Below are 19144 nucleotides of genomic sequence, written 5' to 3' on the forward strand. Positions count from 1 at the left end.
ATGAAGCCAAATGCATCGTAACATGTGTCACAATAGATTTTAAGATAAAGTGGTATTTTACCAAGCAAAATTTAAAAATAAAATCAAAATATAAGCTTAAATAATAAAAATGAAAATGGTGTTTTCTGGCGTTTCTCATGTGTGTGATTGTAATCCAGGATTCGGACCTCACATACTAATATAAGACTTTCTGCTTACTAAAAAAAGCTTCTTTACATCTCACCAATAGATGTCTCTAGTGAAGTTCTAGTGATTCAAGAACAAGGTTTCTAAATTGGTTCATATATAAAGAACTTCTAAGAAATTGAGTAGTGTGGTTGTCAATAATGGGTAGAATTGGTGAATGTTACACGTGTGCAAAGTGATCACTTAAACCTGCCTAAGACGGTTGTCAGCCCCGTAAATGCCCAGACTTCCATATTCTTCTTCATCTTTGATGAGATGTCAAAAAATAATATCAAAATATAAAATCAACCTGTCTCTAAACTTGCTTGAAATATGTATATTTTTTAATATTTGTAAAATACTCGAAAGCTATTTCGTGCATATCTTCAACTAGGTATTTTTTTTATTAAATTTTGGCAAATAATTTTTAAAACTAAACTGGACACTTCTGACATCATGTGGATATTTTTTAAATTTAGTTTTTAATTATATTTTTCTCGTTTAAATTGCCAAAACATTTCTTTATCTATCTTTAATATATTGTAGTCGTACAGGAGAAAGTGACCAACTAACAAAAGGTAAAATGTTCAGGAGGGCCATTTAAGTCACTTTTGCTCGGCAAAAAAGTAAACATCAATGCAGTCATTTTTAACAAGTCAATATATTATACATCCAAGTTTAAAATGGCTTTGGGATTTTTTTCAGGGCAATATTAAGCTAGTAAGATATCAAATAGTCAATGATCACGTTTTTGTAAAAAATGCACCTGGTCACTCTCTCCTGTATGACTATGATATATATTTTTGAATAAAAAATTGTTCCAGTTTTTCAATTGATCAAATTCACACGATTAAGATTATAACGATTCAGATTATAACAATATAACAAAAAAGTAATTTTTACAATTACCGTTTTTATCAAAAGACTAGTGCGATCTTGCAAGAGAAAAATCTTAAATTTTTAAACTGTAGTATATGTCGTTTTTATATTTTAAATATTATTTCAATAATTTAAATTCGAGCAATAAAAAGATACTTTAAAAATAAGCATTCATTAACCCTAGATAACTAAACATTAGTCCACGCGACGACGCCCTTCTGGGTGCAAGTCAAGTGCACTTGCTTCCCTGCACCCCGCGCCCGCCAGGCTTTGTTTACGGAATACTGATTTATTGTTAAATGTCTCTTACATTCATTCCTAATAAACCAAACTTAAGTGTCATGTTTGTCCACCTCTGTAGCGCAGTGCCCACCGTGCTGGAGGTCCCGGGATCGATTCCCAGGGGGGTCAAAATAAATATGGCCAATTTTCACTCTCATATTTATTCAATATCACCCTGGACTGGTACAAGAAGCGCATCGCTGATCACCTTGCCTTCATGCAATTAACGATCAAGTTAACACTGCGTCGCTACGATGCAGTGCCCTATGCACCATTGGGTGCGGACAAGGGTTAGAAGTAGAAGAAGAGAAGTGTCATGGAACCAGTTACTATTTTTAATAATTACTTTAGATAATTTTCACGTTTTTAATTGGGTAGTCCGCCTGACGAATGTTTAGTTACTATGTTATCTAAAAATATAATTTAGTTATCTTGGGTTAAGCATATGAAAAACGTGTGTCATTATAACATCAAATTTTATGTATTGAAAAATTCAGCTAGCTATAAGTCATTGCAGAATCATCTAAGAACACCTAAGAAAACTCATTTACTCTGGTGAGAGCAAGCCTTCTTCTTTTTTGTCATTTCTCTTATCATTCACACTTTTTCTGCTAGCGAAAGTATTTTTTTAAAAATAAACATAACTCTATGTGATGCCTATTTTTTTCATTTCGCTTTATGGGCTATTTTATCGGTCCTATTAAATGTTAGTTTATTACTATTGAAACCGTTCAAATAAAAAATCATTCAGTACCATTGGTAGTAATATGAGTTATCATTCACAACCATTGGTAATATGAATTATCATTCATAACCGGGGCTTTTTCTTCCATGTTACACGGTAGAACAGCGTTCCGGCACCTTTTTTCACGGATAAATATATATATATTTTTTCGAAATCAACTAGACGAAACAATGTTTGCGCCTACGTAATTACAATTTGTATCTATATTATTCATCAAAATGATAAAATATGGTATTAAAATGAAGTAATTTGTTAAAAGTAAAAAGCTTGACATGAAGTAAGTTTCGGGACCTTTTTGTTTAAAAAAAACCGATTGGTAATGTGACTTATCATTCATAACCATCGGTAGTGATATGAATTATCATTCATTACCATTATGACTTTTTTCAAACCAAAAAACACATCAATCATAAATGCGTCAATGATACGAGGTGTCACCAAAAGTAGAAGTGTCGCTCTCCGGCTACTCATTCTTGCAATATCTGCCATCTGATTATACTCAATCTGAACTCAATTTTTTTACGATTTCATTACAAACTAGGCTGTTTAGCTCAGCGGATAGAGCGTCTGATCAAACGTCAGAAGGACCCAGGTTCAAATCCTGGAGCAGGCAATTATTTTTTTCTAGCTTTAGAACGAATTAATATTATTGTAATGATTTTGCTGTTTTGCATCGTCAGATTGAACTTAGTGTCTATAGTAAATTTAAAAAAAAAACCTTCAAGTCTATTTTTTTTGTTGGATTTGGTATTCTATTCACCAAGCAATATTTGTTTTTGTATTTACTTATATAGCTAGCAATATTATCATTCATTACCATCAATTATCATTCATTACCATTGGTAGTAATACAAATTATCATTCAATACGTGACGTGAATTATTATTTATCACAATGGGTAACAATCCGATTTATCATTGTGGTTTAAATATAAAAATAAAACACTCGTATGAGACCACTTTTGAGTTTATTAATGTAAACACGACCAGTTTCGCAAACTATACATGTCCTCATCAACAGGTGAAGATGCAATACTCTGTTGATGAGAACATCCGTAGTTCTCGAAACTAGTGGTGTTTACATTAATAAACTCAAAAGTAGTCTCATACAAATGTTTTATTTTCATATTTAAAACATCACGTTATTTCACAAAATCTACTTTTTAAAACTTGGTTATATTGTAACAATTTTTTTTCAATGTAACAATAGAACGCTATACAATTTCACCGAAGGAAGTGTAAAAGAACAACCGTGATAGAACTTAAACAAAAATAAAGCGATGGCAACACCGTCTATTACTGATAAAATTAATCATAGCTAAAATACAATGCCTTATGTCTATAAAGTAGGATATAAAAATAGTACTAGTAATATACTAATATTTCTAGCTTATTTCTTTACGATTTCGCTTTAAAAGTTTACAAATAAAAGATGTACCTTTGTAAGAAATTGTTCAATAACGTGCGCTTTTGATTTGTTGTGTAAAACCGCGTCCCGTTTTCGTGTGCATTTTTGTACCTTTGTATAAAAATTGTTCAAAAACATGCGCTTTTCAATTGTTGTGTAAAAACGCGCGCCGTTTTCGTGTGCATATTTTGGAACCTTTGTATAAAAATTGTTCAATAACGCTTTTCAATTGTTGCGTAAAACCGCGTCCCCTTTTCGTGTGCATTTTCTAAGTGTATAAATTATACGGGGAAATTATCTTCCAATAGCATCAAAAGGCCTTATATCTTGCGTGTAATTTTGTGATTATATTTTCAAAGAGAAATAATTGGGTCTTTGCGATCAGTATTCTGTAATTTTTCATGTAACTAATAATATTTTCAATTAGAAAATACCACTATTAGTAGTGCTAACAGTGGTATTCACTAAGTAAAGGTTAAATTGAAAATGGATAGATTTTACCACAAAGTGACTGCCGAGTCAATTAGTGAAATAATATTTTCATTAATTTCCGTGGCAAAAAGCAAAGAAAAAGTACTTAGGATAGTATGTACTAATATATATTTTTGGTTACTTTGATTAATGCCTTTGATGTTAACACTAATCGGTTAGTGCGGTTAACCTTCCCCTCCCGGTGATATGTATTTACTACAACTCTACTTTAAAATGAGAATATCAATATAAAATATAATATATGTGTCGCGTACTTTCAAAATCTGCCAGATCCAATTTTATAAGATTTTAAAATAAATACTCTATCGGAATGCCAATTGTGGGTTTTATTGTTTAAAATAATTATATACTTGAAAACCCTGCTAAAAAATACTTAGAAACAGCGTTGTATTTCAAATTCCTCTATATTCACGGAACTTGCCTTCTGACCCATATCGGCCAATCAGAGAGCGGGGATAGGTCAAATTGTATTTCAGCGTTGTATTTAAAATTCCTCTATATTCATGGAACTTGCCTTCTGACCCATATCGGCCAATCAGAGAGCGGGGATAGGTCAACAATTAAGATGACGTCATTATCGGTTTGTGTCTTGTGTTTTTTTTTTAAATACTGAATAATTTTCTAAAAAAATGGGAAAATTCTCTATTTCATAATATTTTATCCAAAGATGACAAATCTTTAAAACAGCCCGTTACCCGGAGAATTTAGCATTTTTTGTAAAATCGACTTACATGGATCTGACGGATTTTGAAAGTAGGTGACACATATCTATTAATTTTAAATCAAACACAGACTTTTTGAGTCTACTAAGTTGTATTTTATAAAAAAAAACATATAAAAATTAATATTGTGACAATTATTTCGCCAAGTTATGGCATTTTCAAACAAATGTTTGACATTAGTTTGAAAGTGCCATAACTAGGCGAAACAATTGTCACAATACTAATTTTTATGTGTTTTTTTAATTAAATACAACTTAGTAGACTCAGAAAACCTGTGTTTGATTTAAAAATTAATACATAAATTAAAATGGAGTTCTACAAATTAAATGCCAAAATTAATAAATAAAATATAGTAGATACGGGCTCACAATTTTTGTATTCCTCTGTAATACATATAATTATTTATTACATGAAAGTATTATAATAAAAAGGTATTCATTTGCAGCGACGGAAATAAATAATTTGCGATAAAAATCGAGGATAGAATCACCAATACTCAAACCTTACTCAGTGTGTGGGAGCGTGCCCTGCTTTGTGTATACACACGTGTCGTAGCATGTTTACTGCGCCAGTAGTGCGCAGATCGTCTTACGCGGCGGTCGCGTCGCTACGCCAGTAATTGCGGCTACTTGCGATACATTTTTGTATGATGTATTTTTCTCGTTTTCAGATACCGCTCACTCCTTTCAAGAACGTCATAAATCAAAAATTGTCAATTTTCAGTTGTTCATGTTTTCGGAATGCCCAGAAAATTGACTATATCCCAGCAAACGAGGCATATTTTTAACTTAATATTTACCCGCTACAGGACAGAAAGTGTTGTTTTTGCATTTTAAAGAAAATGTATTGTTTAATTATTTTTTGAAATGTACTAAATATTTTTCAAATGGAGAAAAAACCTTCTGGTTTTACCTAAAAAGATCTGTTGCACAGTAAAAAGTTCAAAAGTGGCTTGATATTTATTTTTAATACATTTTATTATGTTTTTTAACTTTAAAAACGTTCTGAAAAATCAAGTTTTTTGATTCATGACGTTCTTGAAAGGAGTGAGCGATATGTGGAGAAGCGGCGTGATGGTTAGTTAGTTAGTTTTAGTTTTATTATTTTGTTGCTCCGCAGATGAGTTTGCCGGGCTGTATTTATTTCGAGTGGGTTCGGCAAATGAAAGGAATCTTTTGCCGGGAAAGGGTCGGACTCACTCGTATAATATTTAATTTATTTCGTCAAACTTTATGTTGTAAAAGTAAACATTAATGGAAAGCGCTAGTGAAAATAGATTGTAATATAATTTTGTCCGCTAGTCGCAATTTAGTCAATACTTTATAACCGTAGTCGATAGTTTGTTATTTTTAATTTAAATATTTTATAATTTTTAAGTTTTGTTGCATAATGCTAGACTTAACGGAGTTACGATTCAACACGGTCCAAATTATCTCAGCACGTATATGGCCATTCGTATCTGCGAAATGATGGCTACATTCACGCGTCGTTTTTGCAGCGATTTTCCAGATAAGACTCGGACTTAACTGAGTGACGATTCAACACGGTCCAAATTATCTCAACACGTATATGGCCATTTGTGTCTTGCATCTGCGATAAGACGGCTACACTCACATGTCGTTTTTGCAGCGATTTTCCAAATAAGACTTGGGCTTAACTGAGTGACGATTCAACTCGGTCCAAATTGTCTCAACACGCATATGGCCATTCGCGTCTCACATGATAGCTACCTTAACGTGTCGTTTTTACATCGATTTTCCAAATGTTAGACATATCCCGGTAAATCTTGTAAATATATATTTTTTTGCATTTTATTTCCTAATTGATTTTCTTGGATTTCCGTCATACACGATCCAATTTTATCGTGGTTTGAATTATGCCGCCTTTGCTGCCGAAATCAATTTCATCGCATAATTGTGTCGAAGGATATTTAGATATTTGGCATTACAGTCAAAGCCAAGATATTATAAGAGAGTCCATAGGACTGGGACATTTTTCTCTTGTAAAGAGATTTCTCTTATATCCGTGCTTTCTTTAACAGAGGTCTGAAATGACAATACCTCGAGAGAGCTCTTTTTTAAAGATTTATCACTCATATCCAGGGGCGTGCATTCCATATAGGCAGAAAAGCAGTGCCTATCCTAACTTACCCGCGTTACATATAAAAACGCAACCAGTATCTACCCTACCTTGCTGAGTAGTACCAGCTTACCTTACTACCTACCTCTACCGCCTACCCTAGTATGTAGTGCCTTCTTCTTCTTCTTCAAACCCTTATCCGCACCCCAATGGTGCATAGGGCACTGCATCATAAAAACGCAGTGTTATCTTGATTGTTAACACGTGAAAGTGATCAGCCCTCCGCTTCAGGCACCAGTCCAGGGTCAATATTGAATAAATATTAGAGTGAAAAAATCACTTGTATTTATTTGAACCCCCCCCCCCCCACTTGGGAATCGAACGCGGGACCTGCAGTACGGTAGCCGAGCGCGCTAACCATTATGGAAGCGGACATTAGTACCCTCTCTAGTAATTCTCTGTGCACGCTCATATCCAGGTTTGACTGTAGTATAAAGAATAAGGTATCTTTCAAGCTGTAGGGTTTGAAAAACCCGTCTCGAGAGATTGAGGTTTGAATCTTGCGTGCCGCCCTGGCGCAGCGCATGCGCCAAATGCGCGACGGGCGTCATCAAAGGTGGCACGGAGCGTGTGCCGACCGTGAGCAAAGAGCTAACAAGCATTTTTCTTTGATTTTTTTTTTTTTACCTGTAAGGACGACATGTCCACAGCTAAAATGTGTTCGTTATAATTCCATTACCACTGCCATTTATTTAGTTTAATCGTTAGCTGTGTATTTATTTTATTTTATTTTTTATATATATACTGTGAATCTTTGACTTATGAGTGATTTTTCAAAGACCCTCATTTGTTTTTTTTTTTAATTAAATACGTGAATATTTCTTTTGATTCCACCCCACGAAGGGCACAGTATCAAAACGATCATCAATTGTATTGAGATGATCGGTTATGCACCCCTGGCGATGTAGATGAAGGAGCCCGCGGTTATGGACGTTACTGCTGTAAGGGAAAGGGAATGGCGATTAGTAGGTCAGAAAACGTAGCTTTTTTAGGGGCGCTCGCGGCTTGATACCTGTACTCGTTGTGTTACTGCTAGCTAGATACCGGTAATGTATACAAGTTCCTTTCTGCAAAAAAATTGCATTTTTCATCTTCATATCGTGGGTGTACTGGCAAAAAACGTTAACTCGAAAATAAACAATTTTGCCCCGGATTACAATTTTGACAAATTTGAATCCGGGGCCCTTGGCGTTGGTGGGCAAACACGCTATCCACTACATTGCCATTAAACATAATTGAAAATATTATATATGTATGTATTATGTGTATTCTGATAAGAATTGACATGTGTACTGGTGTGTTATTTAGTACCTAAACTTAAGCAAGCAAGGTGTCCCAATAATGTCCCAATAACTCCCCGACTCAGTAATGTAACTTCCCGGCCCAGTAATGTAACTCCCCGGCCCAATAATGTAACTCCCCGACTCAGTAATGTTACTCCTCGGGCCAATAATGTAACTCCCTGACCCGATAATGTAACTCCTCGTCCCAATAATGTAAACTCCTCGTTCCAATAATATAATCTCTCTGGCCCAATAATGTAACTCCCCGGCCCAGTAATGTAACTCCCCGGGCCAATAATATATCTCCCTGGGCCAATAATGTAACTCCTCGGCCCAATAACATAATCTCTCTGGCCCAGTAATATATCTCCCCGGCTCAGTAATGTAACTCCCCGGTCCAATAATGTAACTCCGGCCCATTGATGTGACTCCTTGACCCTGTTATGTAATCTGCGCCGCGCCACTTACTAAAAAGGGATGGGAATATACAAGTTTGCACACAACACAAGTGTTTTGCTCTTCCCTCCCTTGTGAGCAAGTGCCGTGGCAAGTGGGTCCCAGAACCGCCCGCAATGTAACTATTCATACTATAGTTGTCTCAACTCGATATGAAACATGTATCGTTTCTCTTTATATGAAAGAAGATGGAAGTCTGAGCATCCCAGGACTTACGACCTGGCATTTGGCCGTCTTAAACCTTTTTATTTCATTGGCAAAGCACCAATCCGGCTTAAACTTTAAGCTTATTGCTTTCAATCACAAATTACGTGAAGACATGGCAATTTAAACATTGTGAACCCCACAATGTACCTTCAAGCTAGCCAAACGCCAGGTCGTAGGCCCTGGGATGCTCAGACTTCCACCTTAAACCTTAAGCTTATTGCTTTCAATCGCAAATTACGTGAAGACATGGCATTTTAAACACTGTAAAACCCACAATGTACCCTTAAGCCAGCCAAATGCCAGGTCGTAGGCCCCGGAATGCTCAGAATTTCACCTTTTTGCAAATAAAGAGGGACGATAGATGTTTCGTATCAAGTTGAGATACCTATAATATTAACATTTCATCCGTAGGGTGAATAATCCAGTGTCCGATATAATAAATAATATTAATATTGTAACTATTTATACTCGGTAATGTAACTAACTGCTAAGAGTTCGCCCTTATAATTCGATTACCCCTAGATAACTAAACATTAGTCAATAATTAAAGAAAACACTTCGTTTTTTACCACTTGAGTTTAATTATAGACTACATGTTTCAGAAGCTAAACTTCCATCATTCAGGTCTGTATAATAACTAAAATATAAAATATAAAATTGTTCTATAAATAAGGATAGGGGGAAAGTAAGGGGAAGGGGTTAGTCAAGGAACGGAGTTAGTCAACGCGACGACGCTCTTCTGGGAAAAAGTCAAGTGCACTTGCTTCCCTGCACCCCGCACCCGCCAGGCTTTGTTTACGGAATGCTGATTTATTGTTAAATGTCTCTTACATTCATTCCTAATAAACCGAACTTAAGTGTCATGTAACCAGTTACAATTCTTAACAAATACTTTTGATAATTTTCACGTTTTTAATTGCGTAGTCCGCCTGACGAATGTTTAGTTACTATGTATCTACAAATATAGTCTAGGGTTAAAAGCAATAATGATGAAGTATTTTCATGGTACATGGTGCAAAGTGATAATTGTATTTTTGGTGTGTTTCATTTTGTACATTTTGATTGTTTTTTTCTTTCAAGAATTGCCTTATGAATGTTTGTAACGATTAGGCTAACGTATAACTGTGTTTTACATCACAATTAATTGTATATAATGTATAAGAATGTTGTCGTAAAACTTTTTTTTTTAAAACTGAATGCATTAATTGTTTAAATTTGCTCGTATATGATGAATCTTCCATATCGTTGGCCGTGTTTTTGGATGTCAAATAATCGTGTGTACTTATCAATTGAATATAAATAAATAATACTTATGATGATTAAAATGTGGAATAACATCCGACATGGGACCTAAGAGCAAAAAATCCATGTCGAATGAGATTCAACATTGGAACAGTAAGGGTTAACCGGATCCACACGGCTCGCATAACCGTATGTGTTTTCACAAAACATTCCCCGTACGGGGCTGACATAACCATGTGTTTTTACTTTGCTCCAAGTTTCGAACCTCAGTTCAACTTGTAGGGATTTTTTCATGGTGTGGAACTTTGGATAAAATAATACGTCAATCCTTGGCCTTATGACATCTGTTGAAATATCTGACTAATAATTTGTAACATCACAAGGATAAATAAAATAACAGATCCCTGATTTTTCTTGAGGTCGGTAATTAGTCCGCGCCATAATCATACCCTATATCTGTCTCACTCTCGACGCTACGCATCGCCAGTGGGTAAGAGTGACACACGATGCGTGCTTTGATTTATTTATGTTACGATCTTATTTGTTTAAATTACGATATATTTCAAGAATAATGTGACACGAGTGTATTATAGAGTACCAAAAAGGCACAATGAATCCCATTGAACATTTTTGTTTAGGAAAATAAATCGTTTCTTAACTAAATACACGATAAAAGTAATCATTTAAAAAATGGCAAAATACCGCCGCGCACGGGCGTCTCTCAGGAACAAAGTGAACGCAGTTAAAAGGTTAACTCGAGTGACTCGAATCAGATTCACGTTTGAGACTTGTACATAAAATTGGTATAAAAAAATTAAACGACAATCCTTGTAACCTTTTTTTCCTGGAAGAGCGAGAGAGTATTGTATTCATGCGAAGCCCGACGCGTAATTTAGCCTGTAGCGGTGTGTATTTGGATGTCGTTGTGTAGGTTTGATACCACTTTACTTGGCAGGTTACGTTTTAGGCGTATTGATTGAAATTTATACATTTTTACAAACGTTTGTGATTTAATTACATGTTGACATTAGAAATATTTTGCATGTGCATTTGTATGTTGTACTACGTAGGGTAGACACCCTGGTTATTGTCACTATAACTATAGCCTGCTGTACGGTCATTGACGATCTTAATGTGTTTTTAAAATATTTTATCGTATGTTTTTTTTCAATTCTCATTTTTCATTTATAACTTAACCATGCATCGTAACGATGTGATACATTTTTTTTGTTTTTAACATATATTTTCATTAAAACTATCTAGGAGTGAAAACACATTGTACAGATGGGAATTGGGTGTTGCGGCTACTTTTGATTAGTATACTGAGGGTCGGGCGGCAGGTTGCCAGAGTATAATTAAGGTTCTTTTCCATACTGTTGGTAGAGAGCGGGAGACGCTTGGAAGCGTTCTATTTGCTTACTTTATGTAGAGCGCGAGAGACGCCTGCAAATATTGTACAGATGGGAATTGGGTGTTGCGGCTACTTGTGATTAGTATACTGAGGGTCGGGCGGCAGGCTGCCAGAGTATAATTAGGGTCCTTTTTCATACTGTTGGTAGAGAGCGGGAGACGCTTGCAAGCGTTCTATTTGCTTACTTTATGTAGAGCGCGAGAGACGCCTGCAAACATTGTACAGATGGGAATTGGGTGTAGCGGCTACTTGTGATTAGTATACTGAGGGTCGGGCGGCAGGCTGCCAGAGTATAATTAGGGTCCTTTTCCATACCGTTGGTAGAGAGCGGGAGACGCTTGCAAGCGTTCTATTTGCTTCCTTTATGTAGAGCGCGAGAGACGCCTGCAAACATTGTACAGATGGGAATTGGGTGTTGCGGTTACTTGTGATTAGTATACTGAGGGACGGGCGGCAGACTGTTAGAGTATAATTAGGGTCCTTTTCTATACTGTTGGTAGAGAGCGGGAGGCGCTTGCAAAGGTTCTATTTGCTTACTTTAGGTAGAGCGCGAGAGACGCCTGCAAACATTGTACAGATGGGAATTGGGTGTTGCGGCTACTTGTGATTAGTATACTGAGGGTCGGGCGGCAGACTGCCAGAGTATAATTAGGGTCGGGGTGATGAAAAAACCGCCCTACGTTCTTAATTCATATTCCACCATTCATCGGTCCATGTTTTTTAATAATCTGATCGCCCTTGCATTGTCTAATGTTTGATAATTACTATACTCATTTAGGCATACTTATTTTTAATCAAATCAAAATACATTTGTGTTAGCTATAAGGTAACTGAAGCAATAAAGATGTTTTATATTATATACTATTAAAAATCACTTGATGTAATTCCAAGCGTTAGGCGTAGACTTTTTGGCGTAAATATCGGTGCTTTTTTTTGATAAATCTATTGCCACAGATATAAAGAATACACAAGCAAACGATTTGCTGTCTTATTCGACGCGGTGCAAACAAAAAGAGACAGCCTAATTAGGGCGTGTCGTAATAAATTGCTGGAGAGAAAACGCTTAAGGATATTAGGTATCTCTATCCCTCTTCCTCTCTCTCAGGGACACAAAAATTGCCACAGATGTAATGAATACACAAGCAATCGATTTGCTGTCTCATTCGACGTGGAGCTAACAAAAAGAGACGGTAGATTAGGGCATATCATCATTAATTGTTGGAGAGAAAACAATAGGATATTAGTTATCTCTTTCCCTCTCTTTCTCTCTCTTTGGGATACAAAAGATACAAACCACCGTTTCACCAGACTCCATAAATGAGTGGGCGTCTATGAACATCAGCGGTGGTATTGAAATAGGGCTATTTAAAAAATAGCCGATTTTTCAGGAGTGCAAAACAATGTGAAAATCTTACGATTCCTCGATCTTTGGTTCTGAGGAATCTTTGTAAAAAATTTTTGTCAATATGTTACGACGTGAGTATATTAACACCATAACGACCGGTCCCGCGTTTGTGTGGAAATTTGAACTGACCACTAAGGACCGGTGCCGCGTTATTGCGGGTTTATAAGTAGTCAAACATCTACTGAGTAAATCAAGACATTTGTTCATCCGAAAATAAATTCACGCTACTTAAAAAGGTTTGTGTCATGGTTACGAGTAGATTTCAGGTACTACACAAATTGAACTATGAGTGATAAAGAGAGTGTTATATTTCCATACCACAAAGTCAACAACGCTTTTAATGTACAAAATATAACTAGTTATTGTCTAACTAACTAAATTACTCTCTTATTCTTGATTTGAATATTATACCGAATGGCAAGCTTCGCTAGTTTAAATGTTACATTGAATGCCCAACTTTGCAAGTGAATTTTTGAACGCTTATTTAAATGTTACTCTGAATGGCAAACTTTGCTAGTGAAAATTTGTTTGCTAATTTAAATGTTACATTGAATGGCCAACTTCGCAAGTGAATTTATGAACGCTAATTTAAATGTTATATTGAATGGCAAGCTCTGCTAGTGAAATTTTGAATGGTAGTTTAAATGTTACATTGAATGGCAAACTTTGCTTGTGAAATGAAAAATGCTAACTTAAATGTTACCTTGTAAGGGCGTCAATGGAAGACACAAGCTCTCCATCAACGCAATACGATGTAATACACTTTCAACCCCGACAGGTGAATTGACAAAACGTGCCCCTCTTTCCGGGCCATATTGAGAAAACGTGTCTTATTTTGGTGGATAATAAAAATGTTAAAATAAGATTAGCCTTCAAAAGCATTAAGTGGTTGACAAATGTACTTGGTCCGAACACGGAATATTCCGGACTCGGTGACATATTTGCTTGCTGCGGAATATTCCGGACCTCTGGTCCTATTTGCAGCGCGATTTTCACACGAGCTATGTCTGTATTACGTTATCCGAAGGCCGCGATCGGGTCAAATTTTAAATTATTCAATGTAATAAAAATAATAATAAATTTGGATAATTTACATAGCGCTATTATCGTAAAATAGCACCCCGAGGGCGCCTCACTGTGAATAAATTGGGGAAAAGAAGATGGTGGAAATGATTTTAGCAAACAAATGTATTACAAAACTTTTGGTGGAAGAAATTTTTGGTTGATTTTCAATATATGTATTAATTTAAAATCAAACACAGATTTTTGAGTCTACTAAGTTGTATTTTATTAACAAAAACACATAAAAAATTATACTGTGACAATTCGCTCACTCCTTTCAAGAACGTCATAAATCAAAATACTTGATTTTTCAGGAGAACGTTTTTAAAGTTTAAAAATATAATATAATGTATTAAAAATAAATATCAAGCCACTCACTGAACTTTTTACTGTGCAACAGATCTTTTTAGGTAAAACCTGAAGTTTTTTTCTCCATTTGAAAAATATTTAGTATATTTAAAAAAATAGTTAAACAATACCTTTTCTTCAAAATGCAAAAACAACACTTTCTGCCCTGTAGCGGGTAAATATCATGTTAAAAATATGCCTCTTTTGCTGGGATATAGTACATTTTCTGAGCATTCCGAAAACATGCATAACTGAAAATTGTCAATTTTTGATTTATGACGTTCTTGAAAGGAGTGAGCGAATTGTTTCGCCTTGTTAGGGCATTATCAAACGAATGTGAAGATCAAATGGACTACGGTCCTTATGTAGCTATACAATTCTAAGTGACAGTTTTTACACGTGCAGCAATAATTTATGGGAGACAACAGTAGCTAATGGGGGATGTAAAAATAAATATAAGGGTACTCAAAAATCTGTGTTTGATTTTAAATTAATACATAAATTAAAATGGAGTTCTACAAATTAAACGCCAAGTCAATAAATAGATTTTCAATATTTTATTATTTTTTCTCGTTATGTGTAGTGACAAAATTCCTTTTGAAATGTAAGAAATTTTATTTTGATATTATGTATTATATAGTGAATTATAAGATAAGAAGAATTTTCATTTGGTCAGTTTTGACGAGCATTTTAGCGTGTTTGCGCACACATTGTTTGCGGGGAACGCTTAAAAGTGTCTTTTACCTGCTGTTGGTAGAGAGCTGGAGACGCGTATAAGCGTTCTATTTGCTTACTTTAGGTAGAGCGCAAGACGCCATAAAACGTTGTACAGATCAGAGTTGGGTTTGCGGTGGTTACTTGCGATTAATCTTCTTCTAACCCTTATCCACACCCAATGGTGCATAGGGCACTGCATCATATAGAAGCAGTGTTATCTTGATCGTTAAATACACGAAGGAAAAGTGATCAGCCCTCCGCTTCAGGGTCATATTAAATAAATATTAGACTGAAAAATCACAAAAAATTATTTTGACCCTCTTGGGAATCGATCCCGAGACCTCCAGCATGGTAGCCTAGCGTGCTGACCATTACACTGCGGAGGCGGATTAGTATACGACCCTAATTAAAATACAAATTAAGGTCAGGGTTGATGAAAAAACCGCCCGCCGACAATGTGTTAACTGATGTATAACTTGGGCATTTATACGGTGAGATAAGATATTGTGTCCCTGTATAAAAATATGTCTGAAATGTCCCAGTGTGTGAGTTGTTTTAACTATTAATTAAAAATATAAAAAAACTTATTCTGGCTGTTATATTATCATCAATCAAACTGCTCTTGTATCGTATAATTCCTCAATATCTGTATTTGAAAATAATATAAAAACGTAACTGTAATGATATATTAAGGAGTACCATTTTCTGATTGATACATTTCTTAAGGCCCCTTGACACCTATCAGTTTAAGATTGACAATATGTTCTCGCGATGGTCTGTTTATTGATGCTTGATTTTTGCTTTCCGTAGCTGTGCAAAATTGCTATATCGTCCAACAAGAAGTTGATTGAGAGAGATGCATTCTACATTGATTATATCCGCGATAACGGTCGTAAAATTATTGTAAAATTACAAATGAAATATTCATTTTTGTAAAATTACAAATAAGTTTGTAATTTAACAATAATGAATATTCAAATTTGCAGTATTCAAAGTATTAAACATTTTGCGAATCAATTGTTTAAAAAGATGTTCCAATTCTCTTTAAAACGGGACTTTTATTACATGATTTGAAAGCTAAGTTGCCGCCATAGACGAAAATAATAGAGAACGCCACAGACAAAGATATATATATATATATATATATATATATATATATAAACTCTCCTATCAAAATTCACATCATTTCTGTCAAAATGGAAACGTTATTCATCTCAATAATTTACTTAATCTTTGGGTAAAATATTTCTAAAAAGTAGGCAAAAAATTCTCTTTTTTTTTTTCTTCATTTTTATCATTTGTGTTACAGGCAATCATATAATTATATGGAATGGATAACCATGATATATTTTATGGGGAATATTTCAAATTTAAAGTATGTGTAGTGCCATTTACCAAATTGATAACAGGTGTTTATATATTCAGATTTGAAATTATAACATAATCAGATTGTTATTTTATCTATAATCACCAAACATTACGCATTATTTTTTTGAAAATTCTAATAAAAAAAAATGGTTGATTTATAAGTCATACTGATTTTAAGAAAGTTATATATTTTGCGCTAATCGCTAAAAACGCCCACTTCCGGCTAAAGCCTATTGTTTTTTGACCCCCGCATACAATGTGTTAATATAAATAAACCATAGTCAATCGGTGAGCAACATTTAGGAAAGATTGTCAATAATTTCATTAATTGATTCAGTAGTCACTTTGTGGTAAAACCTATCCATTTTTAGTTGAAAATTTTACTTAAAAAATACCACTATTTCTTACAATCTACTGTGACACGTGTTTCGATGCATTCCAAATGATTTTCAATGAAAATGATGCGGAATGCATCGAAACAGGTGTCACAGTAGATTTTAAGAAATAGTGGTATTTATTAAGTAAAAATTTTAATTAAAAGAAGATTGTCAATTTTACCCTCCGTGCCGGGCGTACTTTGATAATATATAATAATAATAATAAAACCCTTATCCGCACCTCAATGGTGCATAGGGCACTGCGTCATATAAACGCAGTGTTATCTTGATCGTTTACACATGAAAGAAGGTGATCAGCCCTCCGCTTCAGGTACCAGTCCAGTGTAATATTGAATAAATATGACAGTGAAAAAATCACTAATATTTATTTTACCACCCTTGGGAATCGAACCCGGGACCTCCAGAACGGTAGCCGAGCGTGCTGACCATTACACTACGGAGGTGGAAAAGAGGTATTTATTTAAGAAAAAGTGGTATTTATTAAGTAAAAATTTTAATTAAAAAAAGATTGTCAACTTTACCCTCCGTGCCGGGCGTACTTTGATAATATATAGTTACTAGTAACACCTTAGTCACAATAATTACATAACTACCACTTAGGTCCTTAAAGTTAAAGTCCATCTTTTAAAGCATAATATAGATACTAAACGAATAACATCACTCAATTAATTCAATTTTTAAAAAAAGATATCTCCGTAATGTACCTTTATTTAATTTTTATGTATGTTTGTATATTTTGAAAAATTCCTACACTTACCAACATGCTGTAATTTTAAGATAAGATATGTTTTTAACCCTTTTCAATGAAAGTTGTATTTGTAATTATTAGTTCAAAGTTTTCAAACAACTTTAAAAAAAAATCGCTTTGGTTTTGTGACCTCTGTCGTTGTTTCTGCATTTTTTTTCGATAATCATCAACAACAATGTCAACATTTCTTTTTCATTTTAACAAAGTATTTTTATTTCTCGAAATAATATATCGATATGATCCACAAAGTTAATGCTTTCAATATTCAAAACATCAACATTTCTGTTTTATTTATTGTTTCGGCATTAACTTTGTGGTAAGACATGTTACAATGATTAAAGAAAACACTTCGTTTTTTACCACTTGAGTTTTATTATAGACTACATGTTTCAGAAGTTAAACTTCCATCATTCAGTTACTATACAGACCTGAATGATGGAAGTTTAACTTCTGAAACATGTAGTCTAATAATAAAACTCAAGTGGTAAAAAATTAAGTGTTTTCTTTAATCATCAACATTTTTGTTGACGTTCTGTATTCATAATTTTAAATGTGTTCACTGGGAGAATGTTATAAATAGTGATGTCTCGTATAACGTACTCTATACGTTCCAGAAGCAAGTTAGCTATTTGGAACACAATTTTCCATAAAAATACAGTGGAACCTCTCATAATGAGTATAATAGAATATTACTCGTAAAGCGAAATATTTTTTGTTTTGACTGTCGCGAAAGTCCCGGCTCACAAGTGAATGTCGTGAAAAAGGGACTTGATGTTTCTCTGTAACTCACTATGTGAAATAAATGCTTGTCAACTGAGCAACTTTTGATTTTTTTTGCACGCTATGTGAATTACTCGTTATGAGAGGTGCCACTGTATCACTAAATTGGGCATGCATTAAATGATATTTTAGTCTTTCGAGTGTTAAAAAAATATTTTTAAAAAGATTTGAGAGGTTCCACTGTATTTTATTTTAATCTGTGTTGGGAACAGGGGGGATAATCTAGTGTGGGCCAATCAGGAACTTGACAGCATTTGCTCATTGCTGGGAGGAAACCACGTTGCACTCCTCAAGAGAATTCGGACTGCTGACTGCTGACTGTCATTAACAGACCTTCCGTTCCACTAGAAGAGGGTTGGGCATTTTGTGTCCTAGCTTGTTTTATGGTAAAAATGTCCACATATCGCTCACTCCTTTCAAGAACGTCATAAATAAAAAATTGTCAATTTTCAGTTGTGCATGTTTTCGAAATGCCCAGAAAATGTACTATATCCCCCCAGTACAAGAGGCATATTTTTAACTTAATATTTACCCGCTACAGGGCAGAAAGTGTTGTTTTTGCATTTTGAAGAAAAGGTATTGTTAAATTATTTTTTTAAGTAAACTAAATATTTTTCAGATGAAAAAAAAACCTTCAGGTGTAAAAAATCTGTTGCATAGTAAAAAGTTCAATAAGCGGCTTGATCATTTATTTTTAATACATTGTATGATATTTTTTTAACTTTAAAAACGTTCTCCTGAAAAATCAAGTTTTTTGATTTATGACGTTCTTGAGAGAAGTGAGAGATATGATACCACCTCTCGTGACACCTCTCACACCTCTGGTCCTCACCCAGGCTCCTGCTGTGTTGGTTACGCTGGGCATCACTATATTCTGAAGACTTCCTG

At 34.6% G+C, this 19144-nt stretch overlaps 1 non-coding gene across 1 annotated transcript; it reads left to right on the top strand.

Moving 5' to 3' along the window:
* Nucleotides 1-2611: 2611 nt before the first annotated feature.
* TRNAF-AAA (transfer RNA phenylalanine (anticodon AAA)) lies at nucleotides 2612-2684 on the top strand. Its single transcript has one exon. It is a non-coding gene; the product is annotated as a tRNA-Phe (tRNA).
* Nucleotides 2685-19144: the final 16460 nt, after the last annotated feature.

The sequence above is a fragment of the Brachycentrus maculatus genome, unplaced genomic scaffold (assembly GCF_059751285.1).
Source record: "Brachycentrus maculatus isolate JH-2025_06_01 unplaced genomic scaffold, ASM5975128v1 h1tg000253l, whole genome shotgun sequence".
NCBI classification, from domain to species: Eukaryota; Metazoa; Arthropoda; class Insecta; order Trichoptera; family Brachycentridae; genus Brachycentrus; species Brachycentrus maculatus.